The sequence below is a fragment of the Neodiprion lecontei genome, chromosome 1, assembly GCF_021901455.1.
Source record: "Neodiprion lecontei isolate iyNeoLeco1 chromosome 1, iyNeoLeco1.1, whole genome shotgun sequence".
Taxonomy (NCBI): domain Eukaryota; kingdom Metazoa; phylum Arthropoda; class Insecta; order Hymenoptera; family Diprionidae; genus Neodiprion; species Neodiprion lecontei.
Window position 1 is genome coordinate 18566207 of NC_060260.1, and position 25297 is coordinate 18591503.

Sequence of the window (25297 nt, forward strand, 5' to 3'; positions counted from 1 at the left end):
CCATCTAGCATGATGATTGGCGCCAGGTTTTTTGAACTTGATATCTTGAGGTGGTTTCGAACCCAAGAAGACGCATGACAATTCTAAGAATTCTCGATAATCATTCCGAGGATGAGAAATCTGTAAAGAAAAGCAGCACGAAATTGCCACGAGTTAAAAAACTATATATTGTGATTATAAATAAAAATATAGTTTAGAAGATGAATAGTAATTGTTATTACTATTACTACCTGAAATAGCTCAAAAATGAATTCTAGAATATTTTCACTTGTCTCTCTCAGTATATCAGCCACGGTTTGGTCATTCATTACCGTCTTATACTGAATTTTATCAAAATTATCCCACTTTTTTTGAAAGCACTGAAAAATTGCTACATTTGGGCCGGATGTCCATTTCCAATATGTTTCTACCACATTTCTAAGAATAATTTCGGCGATGTGGTGACGGCAGGCCAAGTGTAGGAATATTTTATTCAGATTTTCTTCCAGTAAATTGCATGTTCCATTTTCAAGTCCTATAAGCAATTAGTGACAAAAATATTATACTCATTCCATGAATAAAATGAGTAGAGGCGATAAAATCCATAAAAAAATTTTTTTAAATAAATTATGTCTTTTGAATCTTAAATCGAAAATTAAATTTCCCGTAAAAACACGTCTTATATAATTTTATTATTGGCATACAATGATAGAATTTTTTTAATTATTGAAATCATTCTTTGCCCTCAATGACTGAGTTGTGTCCTTTCAAATTTCAATCGATATTACGTCAATTTTTACCTGTATTTGAGTTAGTTGTGTCAAAACACAAAGCTTTTACTCGAGGAATAAGATTGCATTCGTTCAGACACTCAATGATTGCTTTTGAAGCGTTTATCCCTGATCCTCTATCCAAAACAGGAACACCGAGCAATTGCTCAGTATCAAGCCCCGTAATGACAACAGGCAATCGATCGACTTATCGATTGCCGTCGATATTCGGTAATAATTGTCCGTTTCAATGCAGGACTAGAAAATTCGCTGCGTAGAAATTGTTTTTCAATTGCGCAGCCATTTTTGCTCTATATTCTATACGCTTTCAGTGGATGGTCAAGTGACTGATGGAATACTGAGCTACATCATGTCCAAGGCTTTGGAGGACTGCTCCTATGATCTGCATAGCATTTCGGCTACTAACGCCTACTCGATCACAAGTTGCGGATATTTGATCAGTGATCATTTTCTTCCTTGGTGTGGATGATGATGGTTGATCGAGTTTAGCTTCAAAATTTGAAATCGTTCGTTTTATTCCATGACTTTGATTTGAATCGGTACTCGAGACCGATAATTGACTCAATGTTTGAGTCAATTCTACAAAATAAAATATCCGTTACATGCATTCTGATATCATTGCACTCATAACTATTTATTTTATAATTTTCATCGCTTTGTATTTTATTTGTATTATACTTTGTATTTTTAGCTTCATATTTACGAATGATCTATGATTTTTATAGAAATACATAGAAAATAAAATTGAAAAAAATCCACAGTTTATAAAAGCCAAATATTCATCAATTTTTCGTTTCTTTGCAAAAAATACTATTATTAGTAAAAATTACTCGGAGTCTCGTTATCGGTGATGTCATCTTGGGATTCTCTCGTAGCTTCTCGATCTCTAGAAGGATCAAAATCTTTGGAATTATCATCATCCTGATCAGATATATTTTCGTCCCGTTTTTTCTCTTTAGATTTCACTGAATCATTCTCAGTTGTAGCCAATAAACTTTGCGAACGAGTGCTTTGACAGCGCAAAATTCGCTCTGTGGCAAAGAGCAATCGTTGTTCGTTGCTTAATGTCTTCATCACATTATTGCTTCCTATGTGAAATACGGAATCCAATTTTTGTTTGAACGAGAATTCTTTTTTTTGCTGCGTTTTTGCATTTTTTCGCCAGCGATTTTTTTTGAGCCGATTCCACACGTTGCGGAGTTTTTTTAATTTGAAAGTAGCGTACTGTTCTCGGCAGGTTGGAATCTTTGCTTGAGTCCAAAACAATTGCACTTCTCTAATAGTGAGGATTGCACTTTTCCGAAATGTCGATTTACCTTGGTAATGATGATGAAAAAACAATTGCAAAACTTGCCGAGTTGTCGGGAACTTGCGCGTATTAATTTGTGCCGAGGGTAAACCGATTAAATATATGTTTTTTGTATTGTTCGCCATTTTTGTCACCAATATATCGAGTTTTTGCAGGACGAGATGATGGAAAATCAAATCGCCACGTCGATGACAGCGCCATCGACGTTCAGCCGTACTCACAATCCACTTCGTCGGTGAAGAAAATCCCTGATGTATCGGTTGCGAAAAATGCGGGTGGTTATAACAGAATTATGTTTTAAATGAAAATCATTCAGGAAATTTATTTTTACGGGGATTTTCGTATTTTTTTTTTTTTTTGTTTTTTTGCATTTATTGACTGATAATTGTTGCTGCGATCATCAAGATCGTTTTTTCCACTATATTCAGTATTTATACATAAGTTTGGAATATATTCATCATTTTAGGACTAGAAAAACGTTTGTTCCATCCATGCAAATTAATTATTTACGTATTAACGAAATAAAAAAGACAAAAGTCCGATGAGACACCTCTAAATCTTTAGGGACCGGCCCCTCCTTTCGGGAGGATTATTTTTTGATGCCCAAGTATAGTTTAAAATTGTGTAAAGCAAAAAAAAAAAATAATGATTTATTTTGAAACAGTCTAGTGTATATGTTATAATAACGCGGTAAAAACTGGTACAAATCATGTAGAAAAAATGCAAGCTCTTGCTTACGCTGAGATTAAAGGCCGCGCTGTGAGATAAATGTCAGAGTTGTGTAAATTCCGGATGCGGTCGAACCCTAGACCAACGGCTAGCGAGGCGAGATCTGCACATTTCGGAGAAATCAAAATCAGAGTAACAGTACATACATTATATCAAAAGAAAAACAAGGAAATGATAGTTTAAGAATTTTTCTTTGCCGGCTTGTTGGTGAATAATGGCTGCCACAAGAGAAGAAATAAGTCAATTCATATCTCTCGACATGATTGAAGAAGAATTTCGTTAAAACGATATATAATTCGCGGTTGAAGGCCATCCTTTACTTACGTCACATGCAAAGGCATAGGGAAGGGGTTCGCAAAATGTAACAAGATGTGACTTGTATGTATGCATGTAACTGCCTTCCATGTATTTTAGGAGTATCATTCAACATTTCACTATGGTTTGGTCGAGGTATTCATTTTTCGAAAAGTGAAAAACTGTGTTCATACAATGTTGAATATTTCTAAATTCGTACGACTTGAAATTTTCTACGTCGCCGGCTCCGTTTGAATGAAACTAAATGAGTTGTCAAACGCTACGATATACAGTTCCGTCCATTATATAGAGAAATGATTATCTTTAGCCAACCGTTAGAATTGGATTTCTTGCATGTTATTAAAATAGCAAATACAAAATGTTGACGCGCAACCTCTAAAAAAACTTGGATGGCGTTTTCCCTTCAGGAGATTAAAATGTTATATTATTAACTATGGTTTCATAAAGTGGCCGATGGAAAACACAGATTTTTTTCCGGCATATTAGTGTGACACGCATTATATGCACATAATTTGTAGTTTTTATGTTTGCTTCATAACCAGATGAAACCAAAGCCGAAATCCAAGGAAATAACAAATTTATTGGGAGTATGCAATCAAGTCGTAGTCAGACAGTTTAAACAATACCTAAATCTACGCTTGGTCAAGATACTTCGAACAATCAGGGCTATTATACCTATATTATATACTTTCGTTTCACGTTTGACAATCTGAAAATTTTTTTTTGCTAACAATAAGATACACGCCCTTGAGAAACGAGGATTGAAATAATCGCTGGGAGGATGAAAATAATAAACTTGATAAATGTTCAACATAATTTCTATAGTGAATTGCGATTTGCAGTTTGAATATGGCATGTGAGCACGTATCCTAGATTTTATTCATATAGTATGAAGTGTTTCTTGTAATATCGGCGTCAAAACGCGCGCGTCAGACGAAGTATGAGATAGTAGGGTAGAAAGGCTGCTCTCAATTGTGAAGTTTCACTGAAGTTCAAGACCAGGGTATGTAGTGTAATGGAATTTTCTTGCTTCTATTTATTCAAATAAATATTGACATGAAATATAGGATACTTTCGGGAATGACAACAAATTTTCCGTTATCTAATTTTTCTTTGTAGACAAAACATAGATTAAAACGAGACCTTTCATTCCGTAAAATTACCGGACTATAAAATGGTATATTTAATGCATCAATAAGATGTATAACTATAAAAAAACTGGATAAAAGAAACGTATAACTATAAAAACGGTGTAAAAAAAATGTATAACTATGAAAAAACATCTGTAACTATAAAACGGATGAATAAACTGTATAACGATAAAATTACATAAATAACACGTCAAATTATAAAACTTATCATAAACAACCCTTTTAGGATTCTTTGCCTCACTCCGGTCTCCATTTCTTCTTCAAATATTTCGTAACCGCCGCTGCACTTCCAATACAGCTCTCAGTTAAACCCTCGTGATATCTCCTTAATGTGGGTTCGTAAATTTGATATTTTTTAATTTTTTATTACGAATTTAAAGACTTACGAGCAAACATATATTTAGTAAACTTTTTGATTTTTTTTTCCTATTGAAGAGCCCGCTCTATACATGTCGATTGTTCAGTCGTCGTCCAAGAAATGGGGATGAGCAATTATAAAATCAGAAATCGTTACAGCAACCGCCTACGTCAAGGCTTCTCGTATGGGCTTACCTACTCACTAAGTCACGTTATCTGAGTTAGGTGGGCGTATTCAAACTGTTACAGTAGCTTCAACTTCCACATATCAGTAATCAATTCTCTCTCACGACTGAAAATGTGATCCTCTAGGTAATTTGCCAATATCTCAAAAGTCAGCAGTAACACTGCGCCGTCTCGAAAAATCTCAGACATGTTCGTTTCATCTGCCTGATGGTTGATCGTGAATTTTTATCACCCACCAGTTGAAGTATTCATATCATTTACTTGGCGCTCAGCAATTGTAGTTGAGTTCTCGACATCATTTACAGCAGACCTTTTTGATATTGAAATTTTTTCATAATTTCTATAAAACAGAATTTCAAACTCAAAGCGTGTATATTGACTCACAATATTATAAAAAACGTTCTATGATATACAAATAGAATGTAAACGAATTCTTAAAATTCGAAAATTAAACTTCGAATCACAATTTAAGATGAAAATTACGTTGGACATTCGTTAATATTAATTTTTTTCATCCTCCCGGTGACTTTTTCAGAAGTGTGTATTTCAGCAAGGAATGAAAATCTTTCGAATTTTCTAACGCAAAATGGAGAATTCATTCTTCTCATGTCGAGCAATTAGTACATTGTGTATCTAGGGCGGAAAGTGAGCGTCGTTGATCGCTTTAGCAATTTCGGGCGCCCCACTAGTTAACGACCTAACGGCCGATAACCCAGCAATAACTTTTTCAGGGTCTTGCAAGCTGACTGATTAGCGGCTCGTACCGAAGGTCCTCGAACGCTTATACCGAGTTTTTCTTTAGCGGGCATTGTTTTGTCAACAGTACAACCTGTGATATGCTCTGTCCACTCTGCGTCCTTGTCACGACCGCGTTTCAAGACCTGCCAAGCCAACCTTTCATCAGCTTCGTTTCGAAAATTTAGATCTCTACTCTGGGAATAGATGACATCATGCTCTTTGCATACTGCATCTAATAAATTTACATCAGTTTGACCGTCAGCAAAATGTTGCTGCAAACATGTTCCGGAACCGCAAAACTGATACCCCGATAGATTTAATTCTATCGGTAAATCATTGATCGCTATATTTAACAGACCTCGTCCTTTTGCTCGTGTCTATGCACAGGTTACTCTATATACTGATACATGAGAAAGATACAACTGATTTTATGACAGAACCCATTCAGTTAAACCATCATGACAATCATGCAATTGTGAAAAAATCAAATTTATACAACAGTCTGTCACTTCACCAATCACCAATAAAAAATGTAGACCACAACGTGAAACACGTTTGGAAATTTAATCGTATGGTAAATTATTGCCACCGTCGGTCGGATGTATAATTTGTGGACCTTTTCATACTGGCAAGACTTACAAGGTTATTAGTCTTTTAACTATCCCTACAGGATTACATTTTCGTATTTGAAGTCTTTGCCGCAGACGAAGTATGAATATTTGCGTCAAGTGTTAAATCGTGTTCCGGGTGTGTCTTGTTTCACGTACTCAAATAATTGTGATGTAGTTCCTGTTGAACAAGCCAGCTAAGCTCAACATTTGTTTTCGATGACATGACATGTGATAAGCCGGTTGCTGTTCGTCAATATTTCTAGATCGGGCATCATAAATTTGTTGATTGGTTCTACGTATGTCAAATATATATGAGAATTCCAAAATATTTGATTCACGACAATGCAAATTTCATAATTCTCTTGAAACGAAACAGTAAAAACTTGAGGCATATATCCGATGATTAAGTGAATACTGATATGATGTATCCAAAATTAAAGTAAATGTGCTTAGTCTGTTGATGTTTTAAGTATGATTTTCTTACCAAGATAAAAACAGTCCCATGAACCATGGTCGATATCGTAAAGGTTTCGATGAATTCAGCCCATTATAAAACATCATGTATCCTGCTTGGAGTAACAGTATTCTACCTGAATCCGTAATTTTAACATCTCCAAAATGGTGAAAACCCAAAAATCTCAGAGGGATTTTAGATGCAATATAGTTGAAGCAAGCGATGTAGCCCGCAAGAAATATCAAGCTCTGAAAACAGATTGTGCGATGGATACAGAACTAGAAAGAACTTTAAAATCGATTGTTGGGCCTCTGAATGTGATTGCGAAGGCACACTTAAAGCGGATGCTAAACATCCAAAAATACATGCTAAGAACGATGATTTGGTCACTCCAGGGCTAAGTATGGGTTGGGATTATGGCATAGATACTCCAAATTTCCAAAATTCTTCATATAGCGTACGAAAAAAACTGAGTCCATCATTGTTCCGCAAAATTCACAATCGTAGAAGTACTCTGGGGAAATCTACACGTAATCTACGCGACATGCAACCTTGCAGCTCAAGCAGTGACAATGATTATGAAAGTGATACAAATGCAATCCATGATAAACCTATCCGTGTTTTACCGGAAACTGTTCATATATCGCTTGCAACAGAATCTCAAAATCAACCTGAATCCCCCCGATCAGCACTGGTTGAAATGATGAAGGAGCCTAACACTTCGGAAAATATGGAACAAACATTTGAGGCAAACGGTACCTTACCCAAGAATTACATAATGGATTTAATGCTTGATACAATGGATTCAGTTTCCGGGATTAGATTTTTGGATGATGAGTACATGATTGGCGATTCACCAATTCAATTTTATGATGGCTATTTTTATGCGAAAGACATGTGCTTTACAACAACTCCCGGTATATTAGAACTAATGTTCAAGAATTTTTAAAAACGTAGGCAAAGAGCATAACGTCAACTTTCAGATACAAATTGCTCTACTCAGTCAAAGTTTTGATATTATAACTTCCCCAAAGGTTCTGTGCATAGTATAGTTTTTGTTAGTTATATACTGATCATTCAATATATTATAAAAGGATTCTTTCGATGGTAATAAGGTATCGACCAGTTTATCGATTTCAGTCACGTAATCTTAAGGAAATACTTCTTTTCGAGTCAACAGATTCAATTGTAAATCCGTAACGTTTGGAAATTGGCATTTCAAATTGAATAAATTTTGGTATTGTAACTAAGGACTTGGTTCAGCTAGACTTGAACTCATATGTCTAAGAGTCAGTGAATTGTAGTTTAACCCCGAGGTTATGAAATCTTTAAGGAAATAAAATGTACTTTTCTTCAGTAATGAGTAGAACCTTGGAAGTACACTCTTCTATATTAGCCAATTCGGTTACTATGACGAGTGCATCGTACCCAATCAGGTTGCGGAATACAACGGGTACGTTGCATTTGATTTTATAATTCAACTTACAATTTGTATGTAAGATGGCAGTCATCTCTTACACGATCGTTTAATTCCATGAAATACTTCTCATAAATGTAACAGACTAGCACGCTTTCAACTCAGTGTGTTGCTGATTTATTAATCGATGCATCGGTTTTGCGTCATTAAAGTACACTTATACTTTGATAGCTATTGCCTGTATTTCACTAGCTAGCCATTTTTGATAATCAATACAGTGGTAGAAAGTGTAGTATGGTAGCGACTCATCTCAGCTACGTTTCAAATAATAACCTACACTGTAAGCTACATGTTTCTGATAAAGTTTAGTGAGCGATTGTGATAGTTGAGACGATTATGGGGAATTCTCCAACAAACATTCGAAATTCACGTGAACTATAAATGGTACCCTATTTTGTTTGGGTGATTTTCGAATCGAAGCCACTTGTTACACTGGTCAGGTATTAGTTCATAAGCTTTGTCCGGTGTAAAATCGAGCCTGTGAGTAAGCAATTCAACTTCGGTATAAAAAAAAAAAAATGTACATATCTGTTACAAATATAGATTGTACATATATGTAAAGTAACTTGACGCTTTAGTAGTCAAGATAAATTTTCAATCCAACAGTAGTGAGTTTTGGCGCTCGAAAAATTCCTTGTGGAATCATCTGAATCGTCCGAATCGTCGATAAGATTTTTAGCAGATTCATGCAGCATGAGCAAATTAATAGGTCCTTTCAGTAAATTTTCACGCCGGCTAATGTATAATGGTAAGACTCGATGCTGCTTACCGTGTTTTTTCAAGCAATTGAGTGTCTCAATTTTCAAAATATCATTCTTCTTGTTACCGAATATTATCTACCCATGAAATTAAATACTTGATTGCAGTGTGGATAGGAAGGAACTCTATCGCTGTGATTTGCCGCTGGATGTTGCGCGGAAACGCGAACCCAGGCAAAACAGGCGTAAGCAAAAGTACGAACATTAACAATTGCCTTTTTACTTCTAGTATTAGCCAGCAAATCTATCGACGACGAACCTACTCACGGTTGGTACTTGTTAAGGTTAACTAATATATTATCTATACTGATTAATGCCCAACTCGACAAGATTTGACGTGCTTTGTGACGTTGCATTCTGAATATCAAAGAACTTAGTATCAGCTTTCTCATACATGGAAATTGCCGATAGCGTGGTGTTGACTTCGAAATGTAAATATCGATGAAGTAATTCACCTAGTTTGTCCAACACTACGGTAGATACAGATTCAAGAACGTGTTTCAAATCATTGATTTCAAAGTTCGTAATCACTCCGCTGATTAAACGATTTTTGAATGCCGATTCTAAATAATCCCTTGAAGGCGAAGGACGAGTCTGATGCGAACTATCTCGAATTAAAATTTGAGGATTTAACACAGCTTGTTGACGTAATATCTGAATACGATAAGTGTGCGTGTACAACTAAGAGTTAAGAATATATCTGGATACGAGAAGTATGCGTGTATGAGTAAGAGTATCAGCGTCCAGCTATTTACGTAAGCGGTTGCGAGCAAGCAGTCAGTACTGTACTCGCCGGCCTACAAGTAAGATGGTTACCTGGCCTTGACTGTAATCGAGTACGAGTTGATTAAACGTATGTCCGTTTACATTGTATAGTTGCTTGTGTATTGATTTACAATCCTCTACCTCGTGATACATCACAGTTGAGATGTTAATTTCAGAATAAGGGTCTGTATCTTCCGCTTATCACTGAAATTAGTTTTCCGATCTTTGTACAAGTTTTTCAAGGTTTTTAGAACGTTCAAACTAGTTCCATTCCAATACAAAGCACGTTCTTTGTAAAAGTCCGTGGTTAGCTGCTGTTACGCGATGTCTAATTCGGCAAATGTTACATGAATCCCATTATATTAGTTTGCCATTGTTGTTTATAACTTACAAAAGTTTTAAGCTGATGACTATCCACAATGAATCTTCTGCAATTACATGTTTATTGAACAGTGTCTGATAATTACAACGAAATATTAAAACACTGCAATATTCGAAACTTAATTGAATACTCACAGCTATTCTTCCCGATGTGAATTACTAATAATATCGTAATTTTCGTTCACTGCTCTTTCCAGGAGATATTTAGCAACAGTAGAACGACTTTGGCAAAACAATTATGTCCGCGACCATTCGATAGCTTAAAATTTTAAAACTTTTGGAGTCCGTAATTCTATACAAGGTAGGCAATCTAGCGACTTTTGTAAGTAGTGAATTGTAACACTTTTGTCAATAATGAGAAGAAATATAATCCTAATATGCTGCTGCACGCTGATCGGAAATGTAAGTGTCCTATGGATCGTGATCTAATCGTATTGCTGCAAATGATCTTCTTATAGTAAGCTCGGCAAGCATTTAGAAGGAGAGACGCGTGGAAAAATCTATGCTCACCCCGAAATAGATCACAACTGTTCTACTGATAGAGGTTTAAATTTCAGCAATACATTCGATCGTTAAACTGATTTTCTGAATATAAGGTGGTTTCGGCGATGCAGCTTATATTTATATGTTCTGTAACGTGGCATTTTTGTGCGCGTTCCAAACGGCTCCCCGAACCCTAGGCGGAACCTAAAATTAGGGATTTCGCGATAGGATCGCTAGTAATTTCGAAACAGAGCGCCAAGACGAGAGTCACGCATGTGATGCTCTGAGAGAGGATACTTTCCGGGCTAGTGAATAAGACTTCTCAGGATTATTGTTTATTTTTTTTGTTTAGAAAAAATGCGATACTATACACGGGATCGGCGGCAGATTCAACAGCGTTATAGGACCACAATGGCAGAGGATCGCGACGAGAGGAGGGCCTCACACGAATCTACGGAGAGAGCGCCAACGTAGAGCTCTGCCGCGAGGGAAACCAAGGCGAACGAGACTCCCGTTGTTGGCCGGCGAACCGTAGCCTCTTCTCCCTAATCTGACGTTATGGAACCTCGCGAAGTCGTTACAGCCAACCAGCGCTCCGCGACAGCGGAAGTCAACGATAGCGATGAGTTAGGCTATAAGAATTTCGTGAGACGAAAATCAATTGGATCGGGAGAATTTTTCGCGACTGATAGAGCCTATGTTCGAAGCATTTGCGAATTTCAGGTCTGATCAGCGAAGCTCTTGACTTGAGTCCTGGCGATAGCTCGTGATAGTTGCGTTTGAGTTTTGTAAAGGAAAAGAAAATTATTTGGAGTGCATCATGGCGGAGACAGGAGTAGGAAGCTTTTTGTTGTGGTTGCGAAGCGGTAAGCGCTCGGTTTAGCGGAGCGATTTGTTAACTTTGGGTAATTGCGAATACGGATCGAGTTCGGATGCGTCGCGATAAGCGTCATCAGATTAACATTAAGAAGAGTGTAATGACAGCTAATAATTAGAGTTGCGATTAGCACTGTAGTGGAATTGAGGAGGATCGCGGTTAGCGCGTCGAACAGGATTTTGTTTTTAGTTTTTTTTTGTCCTATTGCTTATTATTGAGAATGCGACAAGCGCAAGTAGGCTTAAGGTTTCTTATATAGTTGGTTTTTCTCAATTCTGTTTATAATTTTATTTTGTTCATTTCGAGCTCGCGAGGAGTGAATTTGGAATTATTTGTTTTTTTTGTTTTTGTATCATCGTTGTCGTAAAATATATTATTTCATTTTATTTTTGTTAAATAGCATGTTGTTGTCGAGTGTCTCTCTCTCTCTCTCCAAAAATTACCTCTCCCCTCTCCACGGTACTGAGCTACCGAGTTGATTCCCGAGGTCTACCGAATTAACGATTTCGAAGCGTGTTAATCATGCCAGGCGCCCAACAGAATATTGCAATATCTTTTGTAAGATCTAATAATTTTTCCAGCATACATCGCGGGCTGCCAAATTATTGTGTACGCGGTAATTTCTCGGTGATTTCTCCAAGTGGCCGAAGGACAATAAAAACCCACGTCACGGTTCAAACGTGCCAGGTATGTTGGAGTGGTGCGGGTATGTTCAAATCTTGTACTGCTTAGGATTTTTTTGGTAGGAATTCTGAATTGCTTTGTGCTAGTGCTAGTGCTTAGGATGCTTGCGACAAAATCGCTGCATTTATGGAGGTCAGATGCGGTTCAACTGCGTTTGCTGATAATCTGTGAACTATGAAGCAGACATTTGGCGATTGCAATACAATGTATTGACACAAATAACCTTTTTACTGTGCGATCGCAGTGTGAATTCATTGCTATAATTAATCGATCAAACGAGCCCGCCGAAGGCGGGCGAAGTTCGATCGCAATTATATGAAGCGTCTCGTTCGAAGATGATTTTACTTGTAGTAACGTCAGTTGCGGCAAATTTCACAGTTTTCAGAGTTTTTTTTTTTTTTGTGTGTGTGTGGTCACCCCTGACTACCCTCATATGTTTTAGAGATGAAATAAAAAAGTTTTTAAGGTATAGCTCTCATGACGATGATCTGGGGTATATGAGAATTTTGGTGTCTCTTGCGGGGTAAGGTGGGAGGATCATCTTCGAACGAGACGCTTTATATAATTGCGATCGAACTTCGCCCGCCTTCGGCGGGCTCGTTTGATCGATTAATTATATTACGCGTCTCGTTCTCGATGATTTTACTTGTAGACATTTAGCGCTGTCGTGATAGCTATTCCTTATTTTTTATTTTTGTAAGATGGTCGATACAAAGTGATTTGTTTCAGTTTGAATTGGCTTATTGTAGAATCTCGCGAAAACTTGCGAGCGTTCCGACCATCCTGCCGTTCTTCTGATTGTTCCTACATCCACGCCCTTACGTAGAGCCGCTGAAACGGCCGCGTGTCGTGTACTGTAGGCTGTGAATTGTTCTGTATTCACGCCGGCCCTTTTTAGTAAATTTTTGATCCAGTGTCCGATGGTCTGTGCCGATACATCGTAGTGAGGCTTTTTTATGGCGATTAACAGGTTCTTGTTGAGCGCTCCTCTCAAGTCCCTTGTATGCTCTAAATACTCTATAATTGCGGTGGCTGCACATAGTTTCGGCCTGTCTTTGAAAAAGGGGGAGGAAAAATTCTGGTTGACTTTTGCCTGGCCTTGATGTTTTTATGATATCGGGAATCTTAATAGTGATTCCCGCTGTGCTTATTACTATATTTTCTGTTTTTATTAAGGCTAATGTTTGTAGCCTATGCGCCGTAACCAAAGCCAGCAAGGTTGCGATTTTTTCTGTGTTTTCCTTGAGCGAAAGATTTTGCATTGCCGGCATTTTCTCGATGTAGTTGAGGACTGGTGCTACATCCCATGTAGTGTCGTAGCGAGGCTTTGCGGGTTTCTTCCTATAAACTCCTCGGAGAAAACGAGAGATCAGTTCACTTTTGCCGATTTCGTGTGATGAAATTAATGCAATCGCCGATCTGTCGGAACACAGTGTCCCATAACCCGCTCCTTCGTGATATCTTTTCGTAAGAAATTGTATTACTTGTATACTGCCCGCCTGGTACATGTCGACTCCGTTATTTTTACTAAATTCTCTCCATCGCCGTAGAGAGCTTTGATATTGTTTCATTGTTGAAGAAGCTATCGAGCTCATCATAACCTCCACAGCCCGGGCATCTAGTCCTCTTTTCTGAAAAGCTTTACGGATATGTTCGCTGCCTCCAGCGACAGCCTCGCAGCTAGAGGATGAGTCTTCTTTCTGCAAGGAGATAACAGCATTCCGATTTTAGGGGGAAGGATTAATGAGTCCGAGACTTGTAATTCTACGAATAGCGGATACCACGCTTGAGATGGCCAGTGTGGTACAATTATGGTGCATTCGGCTTTTTCTATGATGATTTTTCGTAGGGTTTTTAAGACAAGAGAGAAAGGAGGGAAGGCATAGAGTCCTTCTTTGTCACTCCAGGGAATGGTAAATGCGTCGACTGTTTCTGTGTTCGGCTGTGGGAATCTAGAGCAGAATCTTTCACATTTTTTGTTCGCGTTTGATGCAAACAAATCGATCGAGAAGGGCCCGAATTTTGATTTTATTTTTGAGAAGAATTTATTCGAAATCTCCCACTCTGTGTCTATATTTTTAATTCTTGAGGCTCTGTCTGCCTCTACGTTTTCTCCCGACGGTATGTATGATGCAAACACCCAAATTTGTCTCGACTCACACCATTCCCAAATATTCCTAGCTAGCTCGCTCAGGTGGGGTAATTGTATCCCCCCCGCTCTATTGATATAAGATACAGCGGTCGTGTTATCGATACGGAGCAGAATTTCACAGTCCGACAGATTTGAAGCAAAACATTGCAATGCATAGCTCGCTGCCAGAAGCTCGAGGTAGTTTATACTATATTTTTCATGACTTTTTTCCCAAAAACCGTGCGTACTTCTGTTCTCACTGTGGGCACCCCAACCCGTCAGCGAGGCGTCTGAGCTAATCTCTAGGGCGAATTTTTTCGTTCTGATCTTACTAAAGCCCTTGCTAACATTCGTTTTCCACCACACTAAATCTTCCCGAACTCTTTCGTTAATTATTACTTTCCCTTCGTAATCAATATCGCTTGCTATCAGGGCTAAGAATTTTTTTTCTCTCTAGTCTTTTACAATACGTTAAACTATACGCTACTGCCGGGGTTGCGGCGTTGAGTGTACCGAGGAGACTTGCTAATTCGCGAATTTTGTGTGTAGTCTTTTCCATAAAAGGTTTGAGCATTTTGCAAATTTTTTCTTTCTTTTCCTGTGGTAATTCCAGTCTATATTCTACTGAGTCAATAATCAAACCAAGAAATCCGCAGCGCTGGGTTGGAACTAGTGTACTTTTTTTCTCGTTAATAATAAAACCGAGCCGCTCTAAACAAGTCTTTGTTTTTTCAATGTCTTTCATACAATTTTCATATGACTGATTAATCAGTAGAATATCGTCAATATATATGACAGAAAGTATGCCTTGATTTCTTAGTTGACTGAAAATCGATCTCATAATCTTTGTGAACGTAAATGGGCTCGTATTCAGACCAAATGGGAGACATTTAAATTGAAACAATTTTCCTTGGAACGAAAATCTTAGGAATTTTCTGTGCGGTTCATAAAGAGGTATTTGATAGTACGCGTCCTTCAAATCTATTTTTGCCATAAAATCATGCTTCGATAGTAAGTTTTGTGCAGTTCGGATGTCCTCCATTTTGAAATGGGGCGCTTCTATAAACTTGTTTAGATTTTTCAGATTAATTATGAATCTGTTTGACCCGTCCGGCTTGGGTACGAGGAAATACGACGAAAGAAACTGCTCTTCGCAACTTCTGCACTCTTCTATTGCCTCAATATAGAGTAATTCATCTATGCTACTTTTTAAGAGCTTCTCCTCATATGCTGACCTAGGCGGTTCTTTGGGAGGAATTGTTTGAGTCGGGTGAAACGTAAAGGGGATTCTGTATCCTGTAACGCATTGCAGGGTAAATTTATCTGTCGTGATATCTTCCCATTTTTTGGTGAAGAGTTTTAGACGGCCCGCTTTGATCCTTACCGATTTTATTTCCTCCTCGTTTGTGACGATGTTCGTGACGACGGTCGGGGCTGCGGTCTTCCCGTGTACGGTTTCTGCTTGAACTTCATTGATGGTCGTTTTTGAGTTCCCCCCACCTGACGATAGTTCGCAGGTGGGTGCTTCCAGTTTCCCTGGGTCCTTGTTTTATTCTTGTCCGATGGTTTTTCCGCCGATTCGAGATCGGCGCACGCTCTTTCAACGGTTTTTGCCTCCTTTAACCGCTCAGCGAATTTTTCGCCATACAGCCATACATCCGATTTTGCTGCGTCGATTATCGGTTTCATTGACTTGTTTAGCATTGGCGTGATAAAGGACTTTCTCGCCACCGTTTGCTGGTGATGCACGTCGGTGAATAGCTTTCCTGCATCACAGAGGTACTCGAGGAGCAATTGCTCGTCAACCCCGTCTTCCGGTGGGTTAAGAATCATGGAGATCGCTCCCCCAATGGCAGAAATACCCGAGCCTACACAGTTTTGCATGTACTCGAAATGTTGGTCACGTTTTTTCCCTATATCCGTCATCGTGGTAACGATTTCTGGATTTATCATTGGAGCCTCCGTGTGCAGTTCTGCTTTTCTCGGATATTTTTCAAGAGTCTTTCTCTTGGTTTCCTCTGGACACCCATCTTCCATCCATTTTTTCCATCTTGTCTGTAAGTCTGCGTCGAACGCAATCTTGATTTCTTTTGAGGCTGTTGGGTCTTCGCCCAGCAAGTCCAGAAAATTTTCTTTCCTTGCAGCTCGTTCGCGAATCTCGAGCTCATCGATCTCCCCTTCCTCTGATACCTTGTTGGTTTCTGGCGAGAGGTTTTGCTCTTTGGGAGTTTCGGTGGCACTTTCCGTCATATCTTCATTCTCCCCGTCCTTCTGTTTATCTGTTGAGAAAAAAAAGGGAGGGGGCGGTAGAGATAACCTATTGGTTCGTCATTGTCTCATTGACGCTGACAGGGCGATATATCCTCTTGTTGAAGATTACGCAATTTTTTACCGTCATTTTCTCGGAAATTCGTGTGGAATTAATCGAGATGTGCTACCTAAACCTCTAAAGTTCGTGTGGAACTTGTCGAGGTTTGTTCGGTCTTACTGAGAAAATTTTCTCCATGCCGATGTTCGAAAGAAAAAAGAGATAGCAAGCAACGGGGGAGGGGTGGGGGTGAAGAACCTGTATAATTCTTACCTGGGAGGGAATCTTGGTCATATTTTTGTTTTGGCAGCGTGGGTTCACGCGTTGCCATGCTCCGCGTCAACTCGACAACAAGGCTAGTGAGGTTATCCAATTGCGCTTGCATATTTCGAAACCTCGTATCCTCACTCCTCCTCCTTTCATTAGATCTCGACCTCGACCTTTTTCTTTTCTTTTCTTTCGGCATATTTGCGTCCTCGGGATTCTTGTTAATTTGTTTATAATTTGGATTCTTTGTACTCTTACTCGTTGTTCGTGTCGCACAACAAAACGATATGAGGGTAGTCAGGGGTGACCACACACACACACAAAAAAAAAAAAAAAAACTCTGAAAACTGTGAAATTTGCCGCAACTGACGTTACTACAAGTAAAATCATCGAGAACGAGACGCGTAATATAATGAATGGGTATGAAAGCGGTTAACTGAGTCAGTGTATATATATATAGCATTGGATTGGAATCAATTTGGCCTTTGTGTCGGGAAAATTAGGCTTTATGTAATCGTAATGAAAAACGTACACGAAAATTTTCGATGAGTCTAGAATTGCTGCGCTAGTGTATATCAGCCTATTAAAGCAAACTCTGACACAATTCATTTCGACAATAACCATATCCGTGAAAGTTTGCCGTAACAATAAGCGTTCTCGCATCACCTCTCCCCTCCTATTTTGTGAATAATTTGGCACATTTGTGACGGTTGAGATTGTGCAAACTTTGAAATTCTATACACTGTTATTAATTTCGAACCTAAACCCAAGCATTGCTTCAAATTTCTGTAATGTAACATATATTTCGTTTTGGGATGAAGAATGGTGGTGGGTTCAGCGTTTTTACCACCTAGAGGTGTGAAAAGCTCTAGAAGAAGAGGCAAATTTTTGTTATCCTCATGAATCTCTACCAAATAGTCTAAATCAATCTGCACGAAGAAACATATTGATTTTCTAGATAGGTTATTATATTGATGAGATCATGCTCCCACTCGAACGAGCCGATCCATATGGATTATTAACATCAAAATACATGAGATATGATTCTGTGTTACTTAGATCGAAATCTTTGCCCATGAATCTGTTATTAACCAGGGCGTGACGATTAGAGCATTGCGCTAAGCCGCACTTAACTCTTCTTTCGATAAATAATAACATTTCAATATCGTTTGAAATTAGAATATTTACTTAAGTATGCTTAACCATCGCGTCAAAATTTGCCCCGGTTCAGTAAAGTAGTGCAGTGGATCTAAATCATATGTTTTGTAACAGCTAGCCCCAAAATTTTGAAAAATATCTGAAAGTAAAAAACACCAATCTTCAAATATAAATCAGAATACGCCCCCAATAACTCAAAATTGAATTTCCCCCGAACACTTTGAGCGTGCTCATAATCGGCGTCTGTAATGTTTGAATTGGTGGAGTGTGACTGAAAATGTTTCTCTGCAGGCAATTGCGTTTTGTAAAGTTTCTCCCAACAATCGACGTATTCGTAGGGAAAAACACCTTTGCGGGTCATTAAAATAAAGTGTGCGAGATTATCGTAAAATTTACATGTTATATGTTTGTCACCATCATCTAAATACGACGATAGTTTATCAATACTACTAGCCATAAATCGAAACAAATCAATAAATCTCAAGCTCATCGTCGTTCCATCGACTCGCTTCGTGAAGGATATTTATTGCTCCTTATTTACGGGCAGCAGTGCAACTTCACCCGGGAAAGTTAAAGCGAGAAATTTAATCAAAAGTTTGCATCGTAACCGGTCGAATTGTGAAACATTATTGGAATTATTGGCTACTTTTTGGAATTCAAATTTCACCCTTTATGAACAGAACCTCGTTCTTTGCCTGGGAAGTGACACTAACCGTGACACTTTTTATTCCCTAGGGTAAACGGCTTTTTACAAATATAACAATATTTTGCACACATATGACGATCACCTTGCACTTAGGTAAGCCCCTCTATCGGAATTATATTTCCATGCGTGACTCTACAAGTAGTAGTATTCAAGAATTGCCAAGTCTTTAAGCTGTTGCATGAACCAATCTATACAATCGGTACCGCGTCTACGGTGAAACTCCGATAAAGCCTCATCGTACGAGCAATGTACGTAATTTTCGAGGAAATTTTCTGGACATATATTTTTTCCACGTTGCATTTTGACCATACATCACATGATGTGTCACCTCATCAGTGATTCACCAGTTAACAGACACCTTGTTCATGACACTCGACGAAAAAGCAGTTTGACGAAAAAATGGCGCGCGTTGCACCTACTATTGGCGATTGGCAGAAAAGTCTTTTGAGAAAATTCTCTCGGTACATAATTTTCCCAGGTTACATTTCGACCACACACCAGATGACGTGTCGCATCATCGGTGATTCACCAGTTAACAGGCACTTTCTTTATGACACTCGGCGAAGAAGCGGCTTGAGGAAAAAATTGTACGCGTCGCATCTGCTACTGGCGATTGGTCCCACATAGCAAAAATACGTCCAAAGTACGACTTTCGGACATCTCGACAATTGAGTCCCATGAGACTCCCATACGCCTCTAAATGTCCGCTACGCTTACCGGAATGGGACAGTCTCACTGACGTCATTACGACATCCAAAGGTTTGCTTATAAGCCATATCCCCAGGACGTCTCTTGGACTGCTAACACAGTAGAGTGGAGATATCGATAAGACATTATCGAGACTGCATTAAGATGTCCCTAAGATAGTGTCAAGACTATATAAAGTTGATATTGACACGATGTTCAGACTGGATAGAGACGTCCATGGAATATCATTGATACTGTAAAAAGACGCTTACAGGATAAATATTTAGACTGGATAGAGACGGCCATGGGACTGGATTCAGACTGTATAAAGACGTCTATGGAACATCATTCAGACTACAAAAAGACGCTTACGGAACAGATATCCAGACTGTATAGAGACGTCCATAGGACTTAATCTAGACTGTATTAAGACGTCTCTGGAATATTACCCGAGCTGCATAAAGATGCTCGCGGGATACTATCCAAACTGGATTAAGCCATCGATGTGAAGTTAATCAAATTGTGTTAAGACGTCAATAGGACCCATGGAATAGAACGAAAAAGGGGGGTTCTCATATGTACGTATTTCAGCGGTATACTGTCACAAGTATTCACCTAATCTGTATAAAAAAATTTTATATAGACTCCTCGGAATTGCGTATATGTGTACTCAATCTGAAGTCCAGTTATTCAAAATTGAATAACGCACAATACTAGCCGACGAGAAATACGGATAATGCTCGGGTGGACTCAACTTGTATACCGATGAGATACACAATCAAAGCAATATAAAGGTGAGAAATATACGCACGAGACCCTCCTAAACAAACGACATTGGATTTCATAATTGATGAAGTACACACAAGTATATTATTGAAAAACATATAATTCGTATATTGCACATACATAGGAACAATTACATTCTCGGTCTTTGCCCGACAGGATTCGTACTTAATGTCAACTTATAATATTAGATATGTATATTATATACTTATAGATAGTATGATGAGTATACATAACCGCTTCGCTAAACCATCCCATTTAGAATGAATTTATACATACGTTTCTTGAATAAAAAAAAAACTCATGGAAAAAATAAAACAATTTTGTTTGTGCTGTCGCAATAAACTGAAAACGATATTGCCGTCTTTGGAACAAAATATCGGAGCAAAATTTTACCATCGCAATCTTCTAAACTTAATAATACTCAAACTTACATAGGAAGAAAACCCAACAAATGAAATTCAAAAAAAGCTTCAATAGGCGAATAATACTACCGTTGCGAAACAAAAAATAAATCTTTATGCTGATAGCTTATTTGTTAGAGAGGTAAAAAATAATGAAAAAAAATAAAATAATTTTGTTTGTGCGGTCACAATAAATCCTACAAATTAATGAACACGTGCTAAGAATTATGACTCTACACCTTAGATTTCTCAGTGGAATTGATGTCTTTGGAAGGAAATATTGCAGCAGTATTTTACTATTGCAATTTTATAAACGTATGAATACACTCACATAGGAAGAAAACCCAACAAATCAAATTATGAAAAAAAGGTTTAACAGTCGAACATTACTGTTGAGAAATAAAAAACAAATCTTATGCTGATAGCACACTTGTTAAAAAAAATCACAATATTTTAACGTAATACGGTCTTTTATAGAGCTGCAGCTCTATAAATTACGTTATAATTCCATTAATTCGACAATTATATAGTCTATCATGATACGCTATATCTATCATGATAGACTATATAATTGTCGAACCAGTCTATCTTTTCTACTCACACTCATTCTACTATGTAGGTGTGGTTGAGGAGAAATTCTTAGGATTCGCTTATATATTGGCATCGACTATTTCGTCCTCGTTATTATTTGCCACGTTCTTATCAGTCCAGTCTTCGACAGCCACGGAATTTTCAACCACTTCATTGCCAACAATATTTTGATTAACTTGTTGTTTTCTTTCGTGGTTGATCCTGTTGTTGTTAGGACCTTCATCATGATTGGTCACGGTTTCCAGATTATTTACAGCGTTCGTTGTCTTAGTTTTTCTGAAAAATATTTGTGTGCAAAAACCATTGAGAGGATTCCGTAGTATGGTAATAATGAGTCCAATGTGGCTTTTCTATACACACACACACACATATATGTATATGAGGCATTCCAAATCAAATACCTCATATAGATATGAGAAATTCTTCGTTAACTGAGCCACGTTTTTGAACCCTCTCGCAGATAGTTTTTATAATTGGGCAAATTTTAGTACTACTTGAAAGTACTCTGTGAATTTTTTCAGATTTTTTGAGCCTCAAATTTAGGAGATCTGTATGTTTTTGTTTTTTCTATGGCAGGAAAAGAATCAGTTCAAAAATAAAAACATGAGAACAAAATTTTTTCATGAATTATTTGATGCAATATATCTTATATTTGTATCGCATTGAATTGCACTGCAAAGGTTCTTTTTAGCGAAAAATATCGAAACTAATTTTTTGTCATCCAATTATCGGACACCTTCAATTCAGCTGCTAATTGTAGAGGGTATTCAGCAACGTGTTGAGGACTTACGAACAAATCTATAACGCGGTACTGCGGACTTGACCAAAAAAATATATATATTTGAAAAACGTTTTTAACGTATTACATTGTAAGAACGAAGCATATTATAAGCGATACTTTTTTGCATTATTTATATACTGGAAAAAGGAAAAATCAATGAAAAAAAGCATCGCTTACAATATTTTCCGTTCTCACAATACGCTACGTTAAAAACTTTTTTTAAATACATGTTTTCCCTTAGCCAGTTTAGCAGTGCCACGTGTGGATTTTTTTATAGGTTCTCAACACGTTGCTGAACTGTCCGACTCATTTTTTTCTAGCCATAGAGAAAACAAAAAAATACAGATATCCTAAATTTAAGGCTCAAAAATCTGAAAAAATTCACAGAGTACTTTTAAGCAGTATTAGAATTTGCCCAATTATATAAATTATCTGAGAGTATAAAAAAAAAATCGTAGCTCGGTTGACGAAGAATGTCTTACATATATTTTTAAATACCATAATTAAATTGCAATAAAATAATTCGAATGCAGCAATTATGTAATGTGTATAGAGTACACTGAAAAAACTTTCTATACTTCGCGTAAAAATCCGTGATATCATGATTTATTTAGAAAAATATGCGGAATGAAACTCACTTTTCTTCTCGTGCCAAGCGCGGAGGGGCATGACGCAGTCATGATTTAATGGGGTCACTAATTTCCTTGTTTACAACAAGAGGTTTAGTGAAACGGCAGCGGATGACACCTATGTAGATTAAATTCATTTAATCTATAATCTACATTGCCATAGAAAGTACATCGTAATAGTTTACGAATAGAATCACAATAATATTTTGATATGAATTGAATTTACTTGATACAACATCGCAGATTTTCAATTTTTCAAAAGCTTTTTTCTTATGGGCTCCGTGGAAGCTGTAATTTGCAGCCAGTGCGTGGCTCATAATTTCGTGCATTAATTTCGCTACGGTGGTTTTGCCATCGCTTTGCACGAAAATAGCCAAATCCTTAATCTGAAGTTATCCCATGCCCAATCACCAAGTTTTTAACGTGACCTCTTTTGATTTAGCCAATCTTCGCATATGTTTTCATACTAGGTAACTCAAACGAGTGTTCATGATTTTGTTCAGAACTTTTTCCGAAGCGGTTCAAAAGTTACAATATTTTTTCTTCAAATACTTGTAATTTGGGCAATAATGGCTCAAATTTGATTTTTTTTGTATTGACATGTTGGGTTTCTTTTCAAATTTTCAGAAAAAAATACTAAAAAAATGTAAGAACTGTCGTTGACCTCAATTTTTGCATTTTTGTACTTTACGATTGTTGTTTGAAGTGTTAGTTATTTTTTATTCTTTTTGAAAAATTTATATGTTCGAGAACACCTAATTATACGTATTGCGTGTGAGTTTTGTTATGGTGATCTGTCTCGTTCTAGTTTTTTTTTTTTAATTACGAATGTTTCAAAAATATATATATACATATATTATTTAACATCCCATGGCATATGGTAATTCATCGAAAAAATTTTTTTTCAATGATTTTATTCTAAAAAAATGTTTTTTTGATGCATTATTAAATGCTATGGGCTTCAAAAAAAAAAATTTTTTTTGAAACATTCGAAATAAAAAAAAAACTATAACGAGATGGAATATCGTAAGGAAACTTACACACAATACGTAGAATTACGTGTTCTTTTACATATAACTTAAAAAAAAGACTATAACACTTTAAAAAACACTTTAAAAAACACTTTAAAATCGCAAAGCACAAAAATGTAAGAATTGAGGTCAACAACACTTCTTATAATGTTTTAGTATTTTTTTTTTTTTTTTTTATTTGAAAAAAAACCAACATTTCAACAAAAACAGAATCAAATTTGAGCCATTAATGCCCAAATTATGAGCATATAAAGAAAATCATCAACACTTCTTTTAGTTAGTACAAAAACATATGTGAAGCTAAATCAAAAGGGGTCGCGTTAAAACCTCGGTGATTTGGCATGGTATACCTCATATATATATGAGGTATTCCACGCCAAATCTGCCACTTCCGAACCTTATTATTCTATTTTTGGCTGAATATTTATTCAGTTGTTATACCCATTGAAAGAACCGCTGTATTTTTTCAGAATTTTTTGTCCATCCACACATGAGATGTGATTTTTTTTCATTTGTTTATAACATGCCAAAAAATAGACCAAATTAAACTTCCTTTTCCTTTGAATAGTCAGTTTTTTACCGTACTTTTCAAATGCGATAATAAAAAAATGATTAATTATTTTAAAATAGAATTTTTTTTCTATTTGAATTACGAAAAAAATAGAAGGAACAGCATAATCGGGGTGAAACTAGTTTGAAAAATCGTTAATATGGCCAAAAAAATCACAACTCATGAGTGGATGGACGAAAAATTCTGAAAAAAATACAGAGGTTCTTTCAATAGATATAACAACTGGAAAAATATTGAGCCAAAAATAGAAAAATAAGGTTCGGATGTGGTTGATATGGCGTGGAATACTTTATATAGAAATTTACTAAGTGCACTGCCGATTGAAATATTTATTTTCAGAATATTTTGGCAGAAAAAAATATCTGCAAATGTCCAGAAAGAACACATTCAAATTACATGTACAAAATTAACGGCAATATAACAAATATTGTTACTCTCACCATAGTATTCTTGTAATTTGCGTCAGTCGATAGACGTTGTTCGACTTCCGCCAAATCGGCTTGTTTCTTCAAAGGAAAAGCTTTCAGAATTTGACTCTCGGTTTTATCAATTTCTTCATCGGTAGTCTTCGCTGCCAATATTAGTCCAATATTCCGAACCTCGGCTGCTAGAGCATCTATTTTCATATCGAACTTAGCCAGTGCTGTCAGGATTGTTATAATCCAATCTATGAAAATGATGAGAATATAGCGTAAAATGGGCAATACACTATTATTATAAACCTTTACGATTTTTTTAATTGACTTGCTACGTACCATTAAGCTTTTCAAGCGTTAAATTCGATTGTACGGTTCCCTCAATGACGGACGGTTTGTTTATAGAAGAAATTGGATCCTTTGTATTTGACCGTAGGCTAGTTTTCGGTGCACTTCTTTTTTTTATCGTTTCGATATCCGAATCTTCATTACCACTGGAGAAGCATGCTGCACCCTCGATGTCAATCGGTGGAAATGGTCTAATGATAACAGACGACTGAGTCGATTTTTTTGATCCAATATTATCACGCTCCAAATCAGTATTAATATCAGACATTACCAAAGCCTCTGTACATTTAGTTTGTCCACGCTTGAATGTTTCTGAAAAAGATAACGAGTATATTTTGGAATTAATTGTTTTGAAAAAAAAAATAATAATAATAATAATAATGACTAGTGACTTGTACAATCATAATGACTTCTACATATTGGTTTGTACAATCGTTTTTT

The 25297-nt window shown here is 37.0% G+C and overlaps 1 protein-coding gene across 5 annotated transcripts in view; it reads right to left on the minus strand.

The window, feature by feature from the left end:
• Positions 1–25297, minus strand: part of LOC124292641 (two pore potassium channel protein sup-9-like) — a 1036556-nt gene that overhangs the window by 360158 nt on the left and 651101 nt on the right. Inside the window, exons 6-10 of one of the 5 annotated variants that reach the window (XM_046729984.1) lie at positions 24848–25168; positions 24533–24759; positions 22500–22608; positions 21091–21356; positions 2818–2911 (exon numbers count right to left, since the gene is read on the minus strand). The exons of the other annotated variants lie outside the window; for them this stretch is intronic. The gene's annotated coding sequence lies outside the window, so the exon portion shown is untranslated. The remainder of the gene's footprint in view (positions 1–2817; positions 2912–21090; positions 21357–22499; positions 22609–24532; positions 24760–24847; positions 25169–25297) is intronic. 5 annotated transcript variants of the gene reach the window in all.